The sequence below is a fragment of the Hemitrygon akajei genome, chromosome 3, assembly GCF_048418815.1.
Source record: "Hemitrygon akajei chromosome 3, sHemAka1.3, whole genome shotgun sequence".
NCBI classification, from domain to species: domain Eukaryota; kingdom Metazoa; phylum Chordata; class Chondrichthyes; order Myliobatiformes; family Dasyatidae; genus Hemitrygon; species Hemitrygon akajei.
Genome location: NC_133126.1, coordinates 99,721,336 through 99,744,694, shown reverse-complemented (window position 1 = coordinate 99,744,694; position 23,359 = coordinate 99,721,336). Strand labels below are relative to the sequence as shown.

The window sequence follows — 23,359 nt, the reverse complement described above, 5'->3', positions numbered from 1 at the left end:
CCTGACTAGGACAAGAGAGTCTCCAGATGCAGTACAGAGACACTAACTGATCAGTTCGCAATACATTAATTAAGAAAGAATGTACACCCTGAGATTCATTGTCTTGCAGGCATTCCCAGTAGATACAATAAAATCAATGAAAAACTACACAGAACAACTGACAAACTGTGCAAATCCAAATAATGAGTGAACGAGTACTAAATAAGTGAATAATGCTGAGAACATGAGTTGTAGAGTGCTTGAAAGTGAGTCCATAGGTTGTTGAGTTGTTGGTTCAGAAGCTTACTGGTGGTGTGGGACCTGTACCTGCTTCCTGATGGCAGCACTGAGAAGTGAACCTGCCTGGGATGGAGGGGGTTCTTGATGATGGATGCTGCTTTCTTTGGCAATGCTCCTTGTAGATTTGCTCAATGGTTGGGAGGGCTTTGCTTCTGATGGTCTGGGCTGTATCCACTAATTTTTTTTTAAGTTACGTGTGTTTTTTTTAATTACAAAAGGTGGGATTACAGATCTCTGCATTAGTTTCTATTTGTATCGGATTAAAACTAAACAGTCATATTTACATAGAGGTGTCCTTACTGGTTCTCCAATAGATTGTGGTGCATCCTGGTTTGCTGTTCTGGAAGTTTTGGAACCAAGTAATTTGCACAGATGATTGGGCTATTGAAATTGCAGAGAGATGTCAGTCAGCTCCACTTCCATTCCTAGCTAGGATCAAATTCTCCCAACTTGTGAAGCCTTGTAAAGTGGCGAGTGCTTGGGGCGCACCGTCAGCCTCAGACGGGGCAGCAGCAGGAGGAGGCCGGCCTCTTCCCTGGTACACATTCCCTCGATCATGTAGCCATGTCACAGCAGCAATGTGACCCGAAACTCCGCCCAAGCAAACGGCCGCAGACAACCAGCAGCGACAGAGAGAAGAAAGACAGCGCTCAGGTGGCGGAGCAGCGGCCACTTAAACCCAGCGGAAAGACTGGAAGGGCTATCCACTAATTTTTGTAGGCTTTTCCATTCCTGGGCTTTGGTGTTTCCATACTAGGCTGTGACACAACCAGTCAGGATGCTCTCCACTGTGCATCTATAGATAGTTTTAGGTGATATGTCGAATGTACACATGCTGGTCCCACAACAGATCCTCTGATATAATGCCAAGGAATTTAAAGTTACTAACTCTCTCCTCCTCCAATCCCCTAATGAGGATTACCTCTTGGACACCTGGTTTCTTTCTCCTGTAGTCAATAATCAGCTCTTTGACATTGAGTGAGAGGTTGTTGTTATGGCATCATTCAACCAGATTTTCAATCTTTGTTCTATATGCTGATTCTTCATCACCTTTGATTCAGCCAATGACAGTGGTGTCATCAGCAAACTTAAATATACCATTGGAGCTGTGCTTAGTTCACAGTCATAAGTACAAAGTGAATAGATCGAGTGGCTAAACATACAGCTTTGTGGTACACCTGTGCTGGTCGTGATTGTGGAGGAGATACACTGACTGGAGCCTGCAAGAGAGAAAATCGAGGATCCAGTTGTGTGAGGAGGTATTGAGGACTAAGACTTTGAGCTTATTGATTAGGTTTGTGCAGTTGATAGTGTTGAATGTTGAGCTTGTCATGGTCTGGTCCATGAAATCCACATTCCGGTTCACAGTCCAGTCCGGTCCAGTCTCCTTATTCCAGGTTTTCTGGGTTTCCCCAGTTTCTGTTGAGGCAGGTGATTCTCATTTGGGCTGGCTCATAAATAGCTTCAGGATTCAGCCTCTGGCTGCTGGATTGTTCCTGTCCAAACCCCATGTCTGTATCCCTTCCCTTTCCTCCTCTCCTGGAGCCTTGCCCTGTTGGAACTGTCTGTGTCCATGCCTTTGCTGGGTAGGTCTGGCTGTTTGCTGCTACCTAGTGTTGAGAAATGTCTTGTTGTGTTCAGTGTTCTGTGTGATGAGTCCTGGCCCTATGTCCTGTACCCAAGGAGGGGTCCTGGCTTGGTGTTCCATGTTCCTGTCTCTCTCTTGGCTTTATTCTTGTCATGTCCATGTGCCTCCCCCAGCACAGGAGTACCTTGCCCAGCCTGATGCTGGGATTCCCTTGTCCTGTCCAGGAGTTTCATGTCCAGTTCTGTTGTCCCTCCCTTGACCAAGGCTCTGTGTTCTCATCATGTCCATGTGCCTCCCCCAGCACAGAAGTGCCTTGCCCAGCCCGGTGATGGGATTTCCTCATCCTGTGCTGGAGTTCCCTTGTCCCATCCAGGAGTCTCCTGTCCAGTCCTGTGCTTCTCCTTGTCATGTCCTTGTCTAGTTCTGGGGTCTGAGCCCGAGTCAAGACCTAGGTTCTGGGTCCTTGTCCAGTCTCTGGCTTGGAGTCCAAGCCCAGGCTCCTAGTTCCCAGTTCCATGTCCTGGTTCCCTATCCTAGTCAGGTCCTAGCCCAGGCCCGGAATCCTTGTCTTGTCCCGGGCCTGTGTCATGTCTAGTGTCCTTTCTTCCCCACTTTCCTTGCTTCCTTCTGATGCCTAGTCCTGTTCCTGGTAGGTCAGTGTCTGTCTTGCTTTTGGGTCCATTCCCATTGCCCCCCTTATGACAGAGCTATAGTCAATGCAGAGCATTGTAATGTATGGATCTTCAGTCTTCAGTTCCAGAAATGAGTGAGGAGCCAATGAAATGGCATCTGCTGTTAACCTGTTGTGCAGGTAGGCAAATTGGAGCAGGTGCAAGTCACTTCTCAGGCAGGAGCTGATGTGCTTCATGTCCAACCTCTCAAAGCACTCCATTAAGTGCTACTGGACTATAGTCATAGAAGCAGGCTACCACCTTCTTGGGGGCCAGTATGATAGCTTGAAGCAATAGTACCTCACACTGCAGAAGCCAGAGGTTGAAAATGCCCATAAACACTCCAGCCAGTTGATTAGCACGTCTTCAGTATTTGGCCAGGCACACCTTCTGGACCAGATGCTCACCTTCCTCAGTCTACTCACAACTACCTTAATGTTTGATGATCCTTTACATCCTGCTCATACCTTACTGCCGTTCGAAAGGTGACGATGAACTGGCCATTTAAACCACTACAGTATGAATGCCATAGTGCAGTTAGCTCAAAAGATTTTGACCCACCAAAAGTCCTCTGTTTGTTATTCTTTAAAAAAATACTTTTTGATGGACACCCAGTAAGGAGGCGTACGCAAACGCAAAAACATTCTCTTACTTTTTAATGTAATCCCAAACTGGTAGATCCTTTTCATTTGGAAACACACCCACTTGTGAATTCAGATACAACAGAAACATCCTACAGTAAGAAGCGCCATTAACATGTCACGTGTGCGCATTTTGTAATATTTCGCATTGGAAATGGAGACTGAGCGTGACTCCCGCGGTAAAGCTCTCGGACCTTTGCGGGATCAACTGAAACCGAACATAAGCTATGATTGAAAAGTTAAAGATAAGAATCCGGTGGTTTCAATGCTTGTGAAGGGGAAAAGGTTAGGAAAAAAATCATAATTTGCTTCCTCAGTGTAGCAGAGAGGTGTCTGCAAGAGTATTTACAAGGACAGCATTGGACTGTCCCCCCCCCCCCCCCGACCCAAGTTGCTCTCTCCATCAAATGTTTTTATACATTTCCTTAACCTAACCAGGGCTATGTTTCCACAATTTATTAATGCGCTAGCTTAAGCACGCTGTTCCAGTTAACGCTGTCATGCAAAATGTTACGTGCTCCGTACATTTTAAAACTACGATTTACAGTACAACGCCGTGCAGTGAAGAGCAGCGCTCAGAAGCGGGTCACGGGGCAATCACACTCCAATGCAACAAGTTTACCAAGTCAGCCTTAATGAATCGTGGGCAAGTCCAAATTGTGAAATCGCATCAGTAGTTCCCTCAAGACAAGCCTGCGTGGGCCAGTGCACTACCAGAAAATAGTTCTTTATTTTCCGTGGCGAGGGAAGGGCGTTGTGTAATGCAGAGCAAAAGAAAACACGATGCGTTAAATAAAAGGGAGCAAAAATAAAGAGCCAGAAATGACATTTATGAAAGTGTTGTTCCGCTGCAGCCTGGCTCCTGCTCTGACGTCACCGCATAACTTTTAAGAAGACGCAGTTTCTTAACTAGGAAGTGAGCGGACACCCTTTACAGGCAAAGTTCTGGATTGTGAAACTTCAGGCGATTTGCAGGGATCGCTGGCGCCTGCGAGTGTGTAAGTTGGCGGAAGTCTGTTTTTCCAACAGTGTGCTCGAATGTGGACGCGGAGCCTGGCGGAATATTGCCAGTTTTCGTTGGCATGGGTCGTGGCGATCGTTTCCCCCTGTCCAGTTCACGAGATCTGAAACTGACGTGAGCAGGTGATCCGCGTCTGCAGGAATAAACTGGGATTGTTTGAGTTGGGGTGACAGGGAGTGACTGGGTTGGTGAAATAATTGCTGGATCTTTCATCATAATTTCTCATCTCTCCCTCCCCCCCTCCACTCCCTTATCTAGCTAGTTTAAATTCTAAAAATATACTGGCTAGATCGAAGGTTGTTTTGCAAAGGGTCATGTTGCATAATGTGGACATTTTTGAAATTACGTTTTATGTAAGGATAATTGCAATTTAATTGTTAAACTGCGCACCTTCCCTTTCGACATTTCGCCCTGGGTTGAAGAACCCCCTAGATTGGCTCCTGCAGGGAGTTGCTTCAGTAGAACCCGTGTAAGTCATTAAACGGAAAGTCCCGGCCTGTTTACGGGATTTAAAAGGGCCTTGTGCCATTTTCTGACGGCAGCAGGAAGTAGTTGTGGATCATCGCAAAGCTTTTTTTTTAAAGTTGTGGAGAATTTGCAGTTTTTTTCGCAAATGAACAGCATGCAAAATATCGGGGGCGGGGGTGGAGGAGGTGGGAGGCAGAGCGCCCGGATTGTGTTGTACACAGATGATGAGCGATTGTCATACCGCTCCCCCCTCGGGAAAATGTGCAACAATGTTCGCTCAGCCCTCGATGAGGTAAACTCTTATGACTCAGCCTGCCAAATGCAAGCTCACCACAGCATTGCGATGGTAAGAGCGGATGCAGCGAATAGCTGGGGACGTGGGTGCATTTCCAAGCTCTTTTCAACCTTGTGGAACGAGAAAACTGCACAGGTATTGTCATCCATGGAATGCCCCCAGCTTCGTGGATCGTTGAAAGAGAAAAGCAAAGTTAAATGCATTGATACCTAAGCAGCGGCTGGCGTATTTTTAGTAAGATTGTGTATTGCATTGCAAAATCGCTTGAAGTATGCATTGTGATCTTCGCTTGTAATGCAAGTTAGCACCGTGGTGTCAGAGGACGCGGCCACGCTTCCAGGCGATTCCACCTGATGAGCTGGCCTCAGTCCACTTTAGATGTGCAGGCTACACGGTGCCTTTGCTTCTCCCGCACTCAGGCCGCCGGATCCCCCTTAAAAAACACACTCCGAGCTCGGCTGGTCGACACGACAACGCACAAGCTCAGCGTGTTTCGGCATGGTGTATGGGTGGCTGCTTTCGAGTTGAACGCGGTATTGAGATTTCTTTGGGGAAGGAGGAGGAAGTGGTTTCGTGCGTTGCGATGCAAAAAGGAAAAGTCCCGACACTGCAGCAAGAGTTCTCGGTGGCCGGTGTAGATGTTAAATCTATGTGAACACGATTGCTTTTTGCGGTGCGGTCGGGATTTGTTTGATTTGGGTCAGAACTGCAGGGCAAGCCTCCGCCTTGGGGAACTTGTCCTCTGATTTACAATGTCCTCCCGTATTGGGATGGATCTTGTTCCATAATTGTTTACTCCAGTGCTGTTGTCATCTTGCATTGCAGACTTCCCCAAAAAAATATGCCAACGGAGTTGTGTGGGGGCTCCCCGTCCCGGAATTGAAACATGCATGATAATGTCCACGCTGCAGGGCGGGGAATCGCTATCCTGTAATGGGACGTACGAGGCTCCAGAACACATTGCAAGGATCCCCTGCCAACGGAGAGAATAGACAGGGGTTTGCTCTACCATTTTAACTAAACTCTGGAATCTCCAGCAGTGCAGTGCTGCAGCCAGATGTCTGTTTGCAATCAATAGAAGCGGAGTTCTTCTCTGCTTATGTTAACTATGAAACCTCTGCTTGTTCTGTAGCTCTGACTGTTGAATGCAACTCGGGTCCAAAGCAGGATGTACAAGTCCCTTGTGAAATATATCCAGTGTGGCTTGGCATTGAAGTGATGATGTCTTGAGAAAATGTACATAGATAAGGAAGGGAATGTCATGCAGTCTGAAAGGGTACAGGAGGCAGATTCAGTTGTTCCAAGACAAAACACACCAGATTTACTGTGTGCTGCTTTATTCCTCAATCTTTTGATTGGGGTATACAAATTTCTTTCAAAATCTCCCTGCGGAACTGTTCTGTGCATATTTGGACCCTTCTGAGTTCTGAATAGCTTTTCTCTGACAGCCGTATCAGAAGCTTTAATTATCTTAAAGTTTGCTACTATCAGGCTGGTCTTGGGTTTCTCCAGAGAGGAGCCTGTTTGTTCCTGAAAATGTACTCATCCCATGTAATATTATCCCTGAAAACAGTGCACAGTATTCTGTGTGTGTCAGAAAGTTTGACTTCAGGAGTGGAAGTGGCAACTGGAGTTGATCTAGGTCTGTGCCTAACTCTTACCTTGCTGGGCTGGAAGGGAAACTGTCTGAAGTCTAACCTGTGTTCTCCAGTGCACCATCTCAGCCCTCTCTGCTTATAAACTAACTGTTGGAAAGAGGAGCACAGGGAGTGGCAGGATCTTTGTTCACACAGTATAACAGGTTTGGGTGTTTGTACTAGACTTCCCGTTGAACATGCTCTGCCATCGAGTAACTTTATAACTGATTGAATTATGGTCTCAGCACAACTCCTGCACTCGCCCTGTAGCCCTCAACTTCCTCAGTTGGAGGTATCCCTCAGCCTCTGCCTTGAATATATTCAGTCATTGCACTACCATAACTCTCTGGGGCCAAGAGTTCCAAACATTGTCAAAAGAAACTCCTTCACCTCTATCTGACGAGGGTGACTCCTTGTTCCTCTGACCCTTCACGGGGCATATTTATTGTTACTCCACTCTAGCAAGGAGTGTTGTCCTTCTAGCAAGCTGTGAGTCTAAACCCTGGCTTGGCTTTGTCTGCTACTCACTATCTGAGTCATAGGAGTGACCCCCCCGCCTCCAAGTCTACATTTCCCCTCAGATCTTCTAGTTATAGTGCTGAGTGGGAGTTAGCTGTGTACATGGTTATTTCTACATCGACTCCATTTCAGAAGAAGGCCCTTAGCTGTGAAATGTTTTCATGTGGTTTAAGATTTAGAAAAGTGCTATAGAAATGTAGGTTCCTTTTTCTAAGTGGTACAACTTTAATTACTGGTTGAGTCTAGACTTGACCTACAACCTTCCGATTTAAGATGTAAACCCCAGTCTTCCACTTGAGTTCTGCAATTCCATGAGGCGATTGGAGAAAGGCTTTCTGTAAGTTGCACCTGTTTTTGTGAATGTCAGAAATTGGTTGTAGAATTGTTCACACAGTACACTGCATTTGGGGATTTGTGCTGAACTTTATTCACAATCAAAGATGTAATGCATCAGAAAATCCTCATGAAATGTGACGGATGAGCTCAGCACTGAAGGAGTTAAGTGTCTGATGCTCTCACCTGGAGTAACTACGACGTTTCTAACTTTGTGTCATACTGGCCTCAGGTGAAAAAAGGTGCTCAGGGTTGCTGGCATCGTTATTTCCGGAGAAGCTGCTGGAAGTAATCTATGATTTGCTTCACAGCCCTCAGCCTTTTTCTACTTTACTCAATGGATTTATATCCGTTTCAGAATTGAGAGGATCAGCAGTGTTTCTGGGTAGAGTTGTAGTTTTTACTCATTTCTGATACCTCTCCTGACCCGCCTTGCTTTATTTCTCAGCTCATGAGGCTATTTCCTACAGTGGCGAAGTCCAGGCTGAGAGTGCACAGCTAATGTGGAATGTGGTTTGTCTTTTTTTAAAACCGCCATGTTTTTACATAAGTTCATCAGTTTGAAAGGTAGTCATGTGAGGATCTCTCTGCACCGCAAGGCCTCACAACCTTTAGTGAAATGAATAAGCGATTAATCAGTTCTGGATTGGTTGATTGTTGAGCGGCTCTATTAGTCAGTCTCACGCTGTTCCCTTTCTGAGGTGTCATTGGGGATGTAGATCTTGACAGGCTGGTACAAGGAGCTGCTTTGCCCTTGATTTAATAACTTAATTGAAAGGATGACTCTTTCCCACTGTCTTCTATCACAGCTGGGCAGTGTAGGTTAGTGAAGACATAAACTAGGATTTCCTGACTTGGGTAAGGATGTCACCAACATCAACACCAACAAGAGGGGTAGCAGCACAAGTATATTAAGCTATTATATCAGGTACACCTGCTCATTAACGCAAGTATCTCTAATCAGACAATAGTGCATAAAAGCATGCAGATAAGGTCAAGAGGTTCAGTTGTTCAGACCAAACATCAGTATGGGGAAGAAATGTGATACAGTTAACTTTGACTGTGCAGTGATTGTTGGTGCCAGATGGGGTGGTCTGAATATTTCAGAAACAGCTGATATCTTGGGATTTTCATGTACAATCATCTCTAGAGTGTACAGAGAATGGTGTGAAAACATCCAACGAGTGGCAGTTCTGTGGGTGAATTAATGAGAGAGATTAGAGAATGGCCAGACTGGTTCAAGCTGACAGGAAGGTGAATAACCAGCAGTGGTGTACAGAAGAGCATCTCTGAATGCACAACATGTTGAACCTTGAAATGGGTGGGCTTTAGCAGCAAAGACCACGAGCATACACAAGTACACTCAGTGGTCACTTTACTAGGGACTTTCTGCACCTAATGAAGTGGCCACTGACTGACCTGAAAGTTGTCAATCACAAGGACTGTTGGGCTGGATGTTGAATGCTAGCCTTGCCCTCACTGTCCATGACATAAGAGAAAGTGATGATTTTGCAAGTGATATGTTATCTTGAGATGGTTTGGTGTAGTATTTGCATCATATAATGTCAGGTCCCATGGAGGAATTTGTGCATTATGTGCTCAGAATGAGATTGAGAACTAGGACATAACACCACAAAATGAACAATGTATTTTTTCTGTGCAACTTAGTTCAGTTTGTGTTTTGTTGACCTCAAGACTTGTAGGTTGAGCTTTAAGTCCTTAAAGTGATAATATTCAATTTTTAAACACACTGTTAGCGTATTCTTCAATTATTTGAATATGGTTGCTGTTTTGAAAAATAAAGTTGAGCAATGTTTAATTATTTTATTGACCTCTCAGTTTAATTGTCATCAAGTGAAGAGAGGCAGGAGGCTGGTCAGTGTTCTGTTATTTGATCAGATTGGATTGAACTGGTCCATTTCATAGGGGAGCTGAGAAATTTGGATCAGGAGCATGTGGCATTTTCATCTGAAGTTTAAATTATGTAGTATTGGATAATGAGCACTAGGGATGGCAGATGAAATTTAATGCAGAGAAAGTGAGGTTGTGTCTTTTTGTAGGAAGAAAGAGGAGAAATAATTCAAAATAAAGGATGCTATTCTGGAAAGGGTGCAGAAGCAGATGGATTTGGAATACGTGTGCAGGTTAGTGAAATTGGCAGGGCTAAGGTGAGAATGCAATTAATAAGGCATATACAAATAAATCTGTAGGACATTAGATTTAGGGGACATGGTAAAACATTGGGAGGTGATCTGAGGGGAAACCATTTTTACCCAAAATGTGGCGAGGACCTGGAACCATGGAGATAGCATGGTTGCCTCCAGGATTTAACAATCAGGAAGAGCATTTGAATTCTCTAGGCATAGAAGTGAAGGTCAGCGTTGTGTCTGTGCACAGATCAATACATATTGCTCCAAAAGAAATAGATCCATACATTACACTCACTTCTCTTTAGATTAATCAACGTAAAACAGTGTACAAAACATTCAATTTCCCTCTTATAAACCCATTCCATACTTCACAATAACAGTCCATAAGTAACTTCCCAGTTCTAAAGATTCAGTCTTTTGGGTAGCGCTCTGTTTCTTTCAGCATAGCGCCTCTGGACCTGTGGAGTGACATCGTGTCTTGTCTGAGACAACATTCCCAGTTTCCCGTGTCACTTTGCTGTCAGTGACATCGTGTCTTGTCTGAGACAACGTTCCCAGTTTCCCGTGTCACTTTGCTGTCAGTGATATCGTGTCTTGTCTGAGACAACGTTCCCAGTTTCCCGTGTCACTTTGCTGTCAGTGACATCGTGTCTTGTCTGAGACAACATTCCCAGTTTCCCGTGTCACTTTGCTGTCAGTGACATCGTGTCTTGTCTGAGACAACGTTCCCAGTTTCCCGTGTCACTTTGCTGTCAGTGATATCGTGTCTTGTCTGAGACAACGTTCCCAGTTTCCCGTGTCACTTTGCTGTCAGTGACATCGTGTCTTGTCTGAGACAACATTCCCAGTTTCCCGTGTCACTTTGCTGTCAGTGACATCGTGTCTTGTCTGAGACAACGTTCCCAGTTTCCCGTGTCACTTTGCTGTCAGTGACATCGTGTCTTGTCTGAGACAACGTTCCCAGTTTCCCGTGTCACTTTGCTGTCAGTGACATCGTGTCTTGTCTGAGACAACGTTCCCAGTTTCCCGTGTCACTTTGCTGTCAGTGACATCGCTGAGAGGCAAGTCTGGTGGCTGTATAGGTGTCTGACTTGATGGGTGCAGTGGAATCAGGTGTGTTTTTTGGCTGAGCATCCCGTACCCGGTCTCCAGATAGGATATCCAATGTACACTCTGTAGCTATCCTACAGGGCTTCCTCTTGTCTTCTCGGTAATCACGCGCCAGGACTTCCTGTCCAATCTCGCAGCTCCTTGCTGCTTTACTTGGCAACTGGCTGAACTGCTTACTCTCCATAGATCTGGTTTCAGGAGGTCTATGCAAGAGCTGATATTCTTGTTCAAGAGCAGCATTGCATGCGTTTGGTTTACGTTACGTGAACAGAGTTCGAATACCCAGAAAGGAAATTGTCCACCTTGTGCTGTAGAGAAATGTCCTCATTGTCCATCACTTCAATGGACTTCTTGAAGGTTTGGATAAACCTTTCGGCTAACCCATTCATTGCCAAGTGGCAAGGAACTGACCTGAAATGTCTGATGACTTTTTCTTCATGAACATTTGGACTCATTCTCAAGTGTATTGTGGTCTGTTGTCACTCACAATTTGTTCAGTTAAGCCATTTCTGGCAAAGGTAGTCCTCAGAGCTGAGACAGACTTTGCTGACGTGGTTGACTTCATTGGTATAACTTCCGATCACTTCAAATGAGCATCCACAGCAGTCGGAAACATGGAGTCCATGAATGGCCCAGCAAAGTCGATATGTACTCTCTGCCGTGGTGAAGACGGTCACTCCCACGGCTGTAAGTGTCTGTAGGTTTTTTTTGGCATCCCAAGCAGCTTTTGGCCAAGTTTTTCAATCTGTTTATCTATTCCCATCACCACATGTAGCTCTGGGCAAGACTCTTCATCTTGACTGTACCCAGGTGTCCTTTGTGCAGATTCTCTAACACTCTGGTGCACAACACGAGATCCACACATCAGTGTTCTTTGTCATAAATAACAGCTGGTCTCATCTGAGAACTGTACACATCAGATTACCTTGACTGGCCATCCTTGCATGGTGATTTCATAGATTTTTGACAATGTTGGGTCATTCTGTGTTTCCCTTTGTATTTTGGAATTTGTTATCGGCAACTGGTCCACCAGTGCAGTGTGGAACACTTCCGCTGGGTCACAGTATGAAGACTTTTCTTCTTCAGTTGCCAACAGTGGAAGATGTGACAAACCATCACCATTGCTGTGTTGTTTGGTACCCTTGAACTCTATGTCATAAGAGTGGACTCCTAGGAACAGTGCCCAGTGTTATAACTGGGTAGACGTCATCACTGGAATTCCCTTCCTGGGATTGAAAATGGACACGGGTTGGTGATCTGTCACTAGTGTAAATTTTTATCCGTAGAGGTAGTGGTGTAACTTCTTTATTCCCCATACTGGACTAAGGGCCTCTTGGTCAATCTGTGCTGGTCAGTGATCTTAAAGTAAACACAGATCCATCTTTAATAATGTGTGACAAAACAGCTCCAATGCCACAAGGGCACACATCGTACGCCAGCCTGGTGGGCAGGGATGGCTCAGTGGGTGAGCAGACCATCAGATGTCATTAGTCTTTGCTTCCTTTAATACTTTTTCACATCTTTCTAACTATTCTCACTTTGCTCCTGTGTTCAATGAATGCCACAAGACATAGGAGCAGAATTAGGCCATTCAGTCCATCGAGTCTGCTCTGCCATTCTATCATGGCTGATCCTGGATCCCACTCAACCCGATACACTGGCCTCGCCATATCCTTTGCTGCCCTGACTGATCAGGAAACAACCAGCTTCCACCTTAAATATATGCATGAATTTGGCCTCCTCCGTAGTCTGTGGCAGAGCAGTCCACAGATTTACCACCCTGACTAGGAAAAAAAAATCCCTTCTTGCTGTTCTAAAAGGTCATCCCTCAATTTTAAAGCTGTGCCCTCTAGTTCTGGATACCCCCACCATAGGAAACATCCTTTCCATATCCACCCTATCCAGTCCTTTCAACATTTGATAGGTTTCAGTGAGATCTCCCTGCATTCTTCTAAACTCCAGTGAGTATAGGCCCAAAGCTGTCAAATGCTCCTTGTATGTTAATTCCAGTGCTGTAGCAATTTTTGGGAGAAACTGGTGGTACTGGTTTACCAGGCCCAAGTATGACTTGAGTGTGACACATTTTCTGGTTTGGCTGCTGGTAGCACTGCTTCAGTCTTCTGTTGTGATTTACGTAAGCCATACTTGACAATGACCTTTCCACAATATGAGATTTAATTCTTGAAGAAGTCATTTCTCTCTTTGCATACAGCCCATGTTTACACTGCCGAGTTAGCACTTCTCCAAGGTTCTGCAGGTGTGCTTCACCATTCTCACCTTGGTGACCGCATTGTGACTGGCAACACTGTGTTCCTGGGAGCACTTGGCCCATTGCTCTTTGCCAAATTGTTTGAGCTGATGCGATGCCAAAGATGAGATGATTAGACTGGAACAGTCCCTTGTGAGTGTTGATTGTGAGGGAACTGTCTGTTTGAGTCCTCAGTCTCCATCTGCAGATAGGCAGCCTTTGAAAATCCCTCCCCACCTGTCAAAGATGCAACACTTAGTCACATTCAAAAAGTGGGTTTTCAACACGTTTTTCACTTTTCAACACAAAGCTCCAACTGTTGGGTTTGGCATCCATACGTCATCTACTTTCATTTTACCTTATGGAGACACTTTGTCGCCAGTGTAGGTCTTTAGAAAAGAGTCTGTAGTTAGCCTCTGGAATTATGGACAGAGCTGACCCTGTATCCAGCTCCATTTTCAGTTTTAAACCAGACACATCTATTGTGATCCACATGATTTTGTGATCTGCTTCAGTTATACTATGCAGTTTACCTGTCAGACTCTACGTTGTCTGATTTTGTTTTACATTTGTTAACTATATGCATTTGCTTAGTTTTGTGTTTGAGATTTTTCACACAGTTGTGCTTTTGGTCTGTCTAGCATATTTCTCTCTACATGACATTGTTTGTGACACTTTCTGCAGACTTTCTTTGATCTAACAGCCATTTTTATCATGGGAAGATTTGCCACATTAAGAGCATTTTTGGTGTTTTGCACCATTCAGGGACATTTTGTACATTTCACATTCTAACCTCCTTTCCTGCAGTCTCTAACTATATTGTAATGGTCAATTGCTGTTCTGAGGTTAGGTCTCTGTTGGATAATAGCCTCTTCTGAGTGTTTTGACAATGCATGCCGCATACAAGCCTGTCCCTTAAGGCCTCAGAAAGTTCATCTCTAAAGTCACAGTACTGGGAAAGTTTGCACAGTTCTACGATGTATTCAGAAATGCTTTCATCTTTTGACTTGTTACCTTTGTAAAATACAAATTTCTCAGCTATTACCAGCAGTTTAGGGCTCAAGTGATTTTGTAAAAAATGTAACAATTTCGGCGAGTGTCTTGCTGGTTTTGCAAGGTTAATGAGATGCGTAAGGGACTGTACGTTCTTGCACCCGTTAAACTAAGCTGTGCAGGAGCTTTCTCTTGCTCCTCCACATTGTTGGTGTTATATGGTTCCACCCTATCGATATGACTCCCAGCCTTCACTAATGCTATCAAATTTATCAGCGTTCCCCGAATGAAGCCATCACCACCTTATTTTCACTTTAAATTCAGTGCATCTTTCACTGTGTACTGTGCTGTACTTTGTTAGTGTTGGTGGCGGCTCTCTTGTGTTGTTTAACTCTCTGTTTAATCTCGTAACTGTTGGTGCAGTTGGTGATGTTCTGACATTCAGGTTCATACTTGTCACCAATTTGTTGTTTCTGTGCTGAACTACATATCGATTAAATAAAGCATGTACGTGGGAGACGACTTTAACTGGTGTATTCACACGGGAGAAGGAGAACAATGCACATGCGTAGTCAACAGATCAGTGTGTAGTGCTGAGGGGGAGGCAGGTTATTGCTCTAAGAAATAGACCATACATTATTCAGTACTGGAAGATGGGATTAATTTGGAAGGGTACCTACTGGCTAGTGTAAACATGATGGGTCAAATGGCCTCATTCCCAGCTGAATCAGTCTTTGAAAACTGGGCTTTATTGGTCGAGTCATGGAGAATAAAAGTAGGGAACCTTTGTAAAAGATGAGTCAGTCCTCAGCTGGAGCTTTGTGAGGAATAATGTAGAGGTATTGAGGAGAGTACAGAAAATATTTTTGGGAATGGTTCCCGAGGTGAGAAATGAGTTACCTTGATAGATTAGAGAGTCTGCAACTGTTTTTCTTGGAGAAGAGAAAGATTTAAAGGAAGTATGCAAAATTAATCTGGACTAAGTGGATGGTGTGAGACTATTCCCACCGTTGTTAAGTTCTAGAGGTCACATAAATAATAAAAGGGAAGAGACTTTAAAAGTGGTAACAAAGATGAACCTTTTTGCATTGCATTTTGCCAGCTCTGATGAGGTGGAGGCAGGATCCATTGTGGGCTTCAACGAGGAATTGGACAAATAAATGGCGAGGAAAACTAGCAATGCTATGGAGAAAGTGCTGCGGATGGATTGTATGGACAATTGACTACAACTTTCTTGTTGAGTGTACCACGGCCTCTCATCAGCAGCTGTGTCACCTGTAGGCCCATACTTCAGGCTGGCCATCTCACCTCTACATTTTCAGTCCTTATGCAGGGTCACAATCCAAAATTCTGATGATCCCTTTGCCTGTACAGATGCTGATTGACCAGCAGAGTTCCTGAGCAGTCTAACTCCCGATTGCAGCATCAGCATCTTGCGTCTCCTAGGGATGGATCTACTGAGAAGGTCTAGTAGCGAACTAGCATGGACACAATAGATTGAATGTCCTCCTGTGCTAGAACCAGTCTAATTCCATAATAGTATTTAATATGCTGCAATAGTTGGTTAACTACAAGGTCATACCTGGGTCTCAGTTAAAGATCTGCCACGCTGACACAAAGTTGCTGGTGTTTAGCTCTGTATCTCTGCAGGAGCTTGGGACTCCTGTACAAATGTGCATCTTCTGCACAGCAAATCGGCTGCTGTCAAAGCGCTATAGTGTTCTTCTGATGAAGACTTGTAGTTTCCCAGAACTTGGGCTGGGGAAATATGCCTAATGTACCTGTGCTGCAATGATAGCCAGAAATACTCAGCAGGTTGGGCAGCATTTGGAGAGAAAAGCAGTTTCCACTTCAGGTTAAATGAGCATACAAGACCAATGGCACTTCCATTGTCTCCATTTATATCACTGGAGAGGAATGACTTTGCCGGAGAAAGATGGTGTTTTTAAAAAAAATGATACAAGATTTAATTTATTTGATTTAAAACAACAAAATGATCTGATTTGGACCTTAGCTATTCACAGTATTGATTGTTGGACGAGGGGATTAAGTACAAGACATACAAGTTTTATTTTGGTTGAGTTAGTGCAAAACAGGCCCTTCTGGCCCAACAAGCCACACCACCTAACAATCCATCTACTTAACCCCAGCCTAGCCGCAGGACCATGTACAATGACTGATTAACCTACTAACTGGGAGGAAATCCATGTGGTCGCAAGGAGAATATACAAACAGTGGTGGTGATTAAACTCTGGTTGATGGCCCTGTAGTAACATTACGCTATGTTATCTTTCTGACAGTACAGAACAGGCTATGAGGAAGATGCAAACAGGTATTGAGAATATGCAGTCAAAGTAAAATCTGTTGCCTGGAACCAGGGCCACTGTCTCTAAATAAGGAGCTAACTTTGCAAAGATGTGAGAAAAACATGGTCAGCTTGAGATTGTTAACTCTTTGGAATTCTCTGATAAATAGGGTTATAGAGAATGTCGTCAATATATTCAGGGGAAAGATCATTACATTTTTACCTGTTAAGGGAATCAAGGGATCTGGAATTAGTGGAAGTGGTGCGAGGTAAAAGATCAGCTGAGAAATTTAAATGAGGGAGTAAATAATCCCCTCTCAAAATCTTCTATTTCCTAGTGTTGAATCTCGTCTGTACTCTCTCCAGCACAATTACACCTTTAGTGTGTCAAGAGAAATATGGAAATGCCTTTTGATTTCTGTGAAAAGGTAAGTGAAGAAGATAGTGGCAAGTGAAAATCAGATATTTTCTGTCTAAAAGGTTGGTGAATCAGGAAGCTTTATCAGATGGAAATGGAAAATTTGGTGATGGCGTCAATGCAGACTTTGGCAGAAAGCTCATCTTTGAATCATATGTGATACCAAGATAGCAAGCAGTCCCATTCAGCTTCAGAATGATGGTAGAGGGCTGGAGAGCTGATGGCAGTAGAACAAACTTCACCCAGAACCAAAGTCAATAACTTCAGGCCTCCCAGGTTTTACTTGTGCATGTTTCTGCTGTCCGTTGCAAGTGATTGGTCAGTTTAGAGGAGAGGAGGTAAAGCTGTGAGAGCTGGGACTGGTATTTTTGCATGGTCATGCCATACGCAACTTGCAGATGAGTTGCAGGAGGGGCCGAAGATGGAGACACCAGAGGTACTGATATTGGGTTGTGAAGCAGGGCTACTGTGGATGACTTGGACTCAAATTGGAAAACAACATCGAACCAGGCAAGTGTAACCCAGTCCAGCTGGATGAAGAAACATTGATGGAAAGTGGGAAGACTGAAATGGATGTGTTGGCATTGCTCAACTTGTCACATTCGTAAATGATTTAATCAGTGGCTTTGATAAAGAAAAAACAGGGATTTTGTGGAAAAAATATAGCAACAGATTAGGATAAATTGATTTGTGCCTTCAAATATCTGGCATCTCCTCTGCTGTTGGCTTGGTATTATTATGCAAATGGAAACAAATACATGCTTGAATGTTGCCAGTTTCACACCAACAGATATTATATATTTGCATAAATTGTCAGTAAACAAATACTAGATACTCGCACTGTCTTCCAACAGTAACTGAGTGTTTTACAAGGTGTTCCAAAAGCATGTTGTAGTAATTATATACTGTTGGTGCAGTTTTGAATCTGGTTTACCAAGTCATCAAGTGCCTTAAACCTTTGGATCAAAGTACCATGTTATAAAGAAATGGAATTTTTACCATTTTATAAAGCACTTGCATTGAAAGTTATAGTGATAGTACATTTGAAATTGTAACTCCACAGATAACTGATGACTCGATAGATTGGATTAAGATTTGGCTTTGCCTTAGATGGAGGGTAGTGGTGGAGTGGGTATTATTCTGACTGGAGTTCTCTAACCAGTGGCGTCCACTTTCAGCAGATGGGGCTCATCAGCTGTGGTTGACAGTTTATCTAGGAGAAGGAAAACTCTGATCTCAAACCTCTGCTGCCTTGTGGCTATACCCACTCATGGGGAAGGCTTCGGGAGTAGATCCAGAGGGAAAAATTCAGAGCTGGAGTCCCTAAGGCAGTCCTACATTGGGTTCAGTGGTGACTGGCAACTCCTGCAAAGCTGCTGGTGCCAAACTGTATCGGTGTCTGCTGCTCATCAGATGCGTGGAGAGGGGGAGGCTGCTACACAGGCAACAACTTGCCCTCCATAACGTACTGCCCGGATGTGTGTGTCAGACAATATCCACGGTCAATTCTGAGCAACAGAGACCCTCCTCAATTAAGTTGTGGATGGTGAGGGAGATTATCAACAGTAAAGTGGTAGATGGAGCTCAGCCCAGACAAGTGTGAAATATTGCTCCTGTGAAATGAGGCCAAATGCAAGGAGGAGATTATGTAGTAGGTAGCAGGATCTTTGAGTGGTCTTGGGTGCAAGGCCACAAGACACTGAAAGTAGCAACGCCAGTAGATCAGGTGGTAAAAGTGCATATGGCATGCTTGCCCTTCATAGGCTGCCAACAATCAAAGCAGTGCCCAAGAGCAGGGCGAGCTGTGTCAGTGACTGTTGCCCAGTTACACTCACATTTATTTTGATGAAGTGCTTTGAGGGGTTGATTCTAGCCATGGCCAGCTTCTGCCTGTGCAAGGAGCTGTTGTAATTTGCCTATTGCTTGAATAGGTCTACAGCAGAAGCAATCTCACTGGTCTCCATTTGGACATGTCAGGCAGCTGTTAAGTGACTACAGCTCAGCATTTAACACTATCATATCTCAGTTCTATTCAACAAGCTCCAAACCCTCGGCCTCTACCTCTCTGTAACTGGACCCGTGACTTACTCATCGGGAGACCACATTCTGTGTAGATCAGAAATAACATCTCCACCTCGCTGTCACTCAACACCTCAAGGATGTGTGCTTAGCCCACTGCTCTACTCCCCCATGATTGTTTGGGTAGGCACAGCTCGAATGCCACTTATACATTTGCCAACGACACAACTGTCAGAATTGACAGAATTTCTTGGCAGAATTTCAGATGGTGATGAGGCGCACAAAAGCAAGATAGATCAGCTGGATCGATAGTGGAGTGCTGTCACAACAACAACCTTGCACTTAGTGTCAGTAAGACCACGGAATTGACTGTGGACGTCAGGAAGGGCAAGTCGAGGGAACAAAGACCAGTCCTCATCAAGGGATCAGAAGTGGAAAAGTGAGCAGTTTCAAGTTCCTGGGTATCAACATCTCTCAAGATCCATCCTGGACCCAACATATCAATGCATTTACAAAGAAGGCATGTAGTTCATTAGGAGTCTGAGGAGAATTGGTATGTCAAAGATAGTTGCAAATTTCTACAGATGTGCGGTGGAGAACATTCTAATAGGCTACATCACTGTCTGGTATGGAGGGGCCACTGCACAGGATCAGAAAAAAAGCTGCAGAGAGTTGTAAACTCTGCCAGCACCAGGACACCTTTAAAAGACAATGCCTCAAAGAAAGGCAGCATCTGTCATTAAGGACCACTGTCAGCTAGGACATGCCCTCTTATTGCTACCATCTGGAAGAAAGTACATGAGCCTGAAGACACACATTCAACATTTCAGGAACATCTTTTTCCTCTCCACCATCATACAGTGTATATAAAAAGTATTCACTCACCCCCCCCCCCCAAGAAGTTTCCACGTTTTATAACATTGAATCACAGTGGATTTAATTTGGCTTTTTTTGACACTGAACAACAGAAAAAGACTTTCATATCGAAGTGAAAATAGAACTCTACAAAGTGATCTAAATTAATTAGAAATATAAAACACAAAGTAATTGATTGTATAATTACTCACCCCCTTCAAGTCAGTATTTAGTAGATGCACCTTTGGCAGCAATTACAGCCCAGAGTTTGTGTAGATAGGTCTCTATCAGCTTTGCACATCTGGACACTGCAATTTTCCCCCACTCTTCTTTACAAAACTGCTCAAGATTGTATGGGGATTGTGAGTGAAAAGCCCTTTTCAAGACCAGTCACAAATTCTCAATTGGATTGATGTCAAGACTCCGACTTGGCCTCTCCAGGACATTAACTTTGTTGTTTTTAAGACATTCCTATGTAGCTTTGGCTTTATGTTTGGGGTCATTGCCTTGCTGGAAAACAAGTCTTCTCCCATGTTGCCATTCTCTTGCAGACTGCATCAGGTTTTCCTCCAGGATTTCCCTGTATTTTGCTGCATTCATTTTACCCTCTACCTTCATAAGCCTTCCAGGAACTGCTGCAGTAAAGCATCCCCACAGCGTGATCCAACCACCACCATGTTTCACGGTAGAGATGGTGTGTTTTTGATGATGTGCATTGTTTGGGTCACGCCAAACAGTTTAGTCTGATGGCTAAAAAGTTCAATTTTGGTTTCATCGGACCATAGAACCCTCTTCCAATTGACTTCAGAGTCTCCCACGTGCCTTCTGGGAAACTCTAGCCAAGATTTCATGAGTTTTTTTTCCCCAAAAGTAGCTTACTCTTTGCCACTCTCCCATAAAGCTGTGATGGGTGAAGCACCCGGGCAACAGTTGTTGTATGCGCAGTCTCTCCCAGCTCAGCCTCTGAAGTTTGTAACTCCTCCAGAGTTGTCATAGGTCTCTTGGTGGCCTCCCTCACAAGTCCCCTTCTCGTATGATCACTCAGTTTTTGAGGACAGCCTAGTCTAGACAGATTTACAGCCATGCCATATTCGTTCTATTTCTTGATGATATCCAAGGGATATTCAATGACATGGAAATGTTTTTGTATCCCTCTCCTGACGTGCTTTCCAATAACCTTTTCGCAGAGTTGCTCGGAGTGTTCTTTTGTCTTCATGATGTAGTTTTTGCCAGGATACTGACTCACCAGCAGTTGCACCTTCCTCTTCTTCTATTTCCGGCAGTTTAGATGCATCTAGACGTACTACTGTCCTCTGCAGGATGTATAATTAATTATAGAATTTCTCAAATATAAACTAGTCGCATGTAAAAACTGAATAATAAACTTCAATTGGATGGTGGCCAAACAAAGATTTAATAGAAAAACAAAATACATTCAAGTCAGACAGCCTCTTAAACAATATTTATATTGATTACAACTCAGCAAAACATGCTGAACTGTCTCTGGACTACCACAGTCACATAATCCAGTAGGCTGTTTTCCTATTATTTTTAAATAATAGTTTAGCCCACAATGCCCCAACCTAAGTCTTGTTAATTTCACCATATCTCTATGATTTTAAGAGTAACAGTCTGAGAGCTTTTTAACTAGTGGGTGACTAGAAAAGAAATGCCTTCCCTTTAATTCAGTTTTCCAATCCTCCTGCCACTTCTTCTCCACACCTTTTTTCTTAATCCTACTTCTCAATTCTGCCCTGCCTAGGGGTACTCTAATGCCTACTTGCCCGCTCTGTAAGGAAGACTTTGCAATGCCATCCACAATTTCATTTCCCTCCACCCCAGCATGCCCAGGTATCCATGTAAATCTGACTTCACAACCCATCTTCCCTACTCTAAACAAAACTAAGAGAATCTCAATAACTTTGTCAGGATGAGCTTTTGATTTATTCCCTCTAAGGCAGCAGCAGAATCCAAACAGATGATAACCCTGCATGGTTGAGAGTCTTCTATCCACCATAAAGCCCAGAGGATTGCTAATAATTCTGTTGCAAAGAGAGAAACACCATCTGAAACCCGGTGACTAATCTCAACTTCCAAGTTGAGACACGTACATCCCAAATCCTGCCTTACTACTCTCTGGGTCCACTGAGCCATCACTAAAAATCTTCATACAAGATCCCCATTTATTATTTAAATATTAATTTATGATCGACGCTGTTGAAATTGCTCTGCTTCCTTGAAGCGGAAAAAGGAGGAACAGGTCTACTTCTGGTTCTGGCAAAAGTCAAAAAGGAATGGGTGGCAAGCAAATTTGGTCAGCTATGTCTTCCTCAATCAGTTTTGATTTCAAAACTGGTTTTTTGGTTTTGACATTTATTAACCAAATCTAAAAATGGTTATCTTTTAATTTTACATTGGCGCTCTGACGTCTCCTGCAAAAGACATTTTGATGGACAGCTGTGATTGAAGCCATTTAGTTTTGCCTAATACTGCAGGTCCAACTTAACTGGTCTTAAATTTAGAGGCGCTTCTCCCATCTCCACACATAATGCAGGGACTGATGTTCTAAAAACTCCATAACAGAGTCTAAGTGCTTTGGACTGCACAGTGTCTAATTTTTCAAGCACTACCATAGCAGTGGAACCATAAGCAATGCAACCATAATCAATAACTGATCTAATCATAGCTGGATATACTAAGTATATAGTTTCCCGCCCTGCTGCCCAGTCACATCCAGCAATACTTCACATAACATTTAAAACTTTCTCACACTTCCCAATTGTTTTATCTATATGAATCCTCTAAGTCTTTCATCAAAACAGACACCTAAAAACTTGTTTACCTAAAAAATAAACAAGTCTGTTGTTGACCATTTGTTCCATAGTTTTATAAAGCCATAGGCCGATACAAACTAGGACTAGATGCATCTTTACCTGGCTTTAAAACTGGAACTACCACCACATGCTTCCATTCTACTGGTAATTTTCCTTCTTTCCACATTGAATTAAACAAAGCTAGCATTTCTATTAATCCAGAGTCATCTAAATGCTTAAGCAATTCATTACACAGTCCATCCCTACCAGAAGTGTTTGAACCTGATCGGACAGCTTCCTGCAATTCATGAAGAGAGAAAAACAAATTCATGGAGCTATTATCATACAAACTGCTGTCCAATTTCCAACTTTCCTTTAACATAATTTTCTTTCTCAAATCACCTGGCTCTCCAGAACTGTGTAATGCTTGGAACACTTCTACAAATATTTCAGCCTTTTTCTTGTTGTTTACAGCTTCACTATTTCCCTCCAGCAAAGCTGGGATAGATTAGATGGTAGTCTATATATCCCTGACATCCTGTGAATGATCATCCATAGCTGCTTTATAGGTGTCTCAGGGCCCAGCTATCCCTCTTTGCATTTTTAATTACTCTCCTTGCCACTGCTCTTTCCTTTCTATACTCCATAACCTTATCTAACACTGGATACTTTCGTAATTTCCTGTAAGCTCTATTTCTGTTTCTTACTACTATATCACAATTTTTATTCCACCATGGAACTAATGCTCGAGCCTTAGGCACATTCTGTAGCAGAATAATCAGCTGAGCAACTTTATGAATCATAGAAAGGAAGGATTCATTTCACTCGTCTGTGGAGCCCTTGCTATCAGACTCTTATATCCACAGCTTTCTCCTGGTACTCATCCCACCAGGCCAATGAAAAATTATACCTAGCAGCCCTCTCCTCAACTTCTACTATCAAATTTCTACCAAATCTACATAATATAGGGTAGTGATCATTTCCTAGTGTGTACCT

General features: G+C 43.6%; 1 protein-coding gene across 7 annotated transcripts in view; it reads left to right on the top strand.

Moving 5' to 3' along the window:
• The first annotated feature begins 3,357 nt into the window (after nt 1-3,357).
• Nucleotides 3,358-23,359, top strand: part of mideasb (mitotic deacetylase associated SANT domain protein b) — a 115,527-nt gene continuing 95,525 nt past the window's right edge. Inside the window, exon 1 of one of the 7 annotated variants that reach the window (XM_073040459.1) lies at nt 3,358-3,464. The gene's annotated coding sequence lies outside the window, so the exon portion shown is untranslated. The other 6 variants (XM_073040454.1, XM_073040460.1, XM_073040455.1 and 3 more) reach the window with 6 other exon arrangements.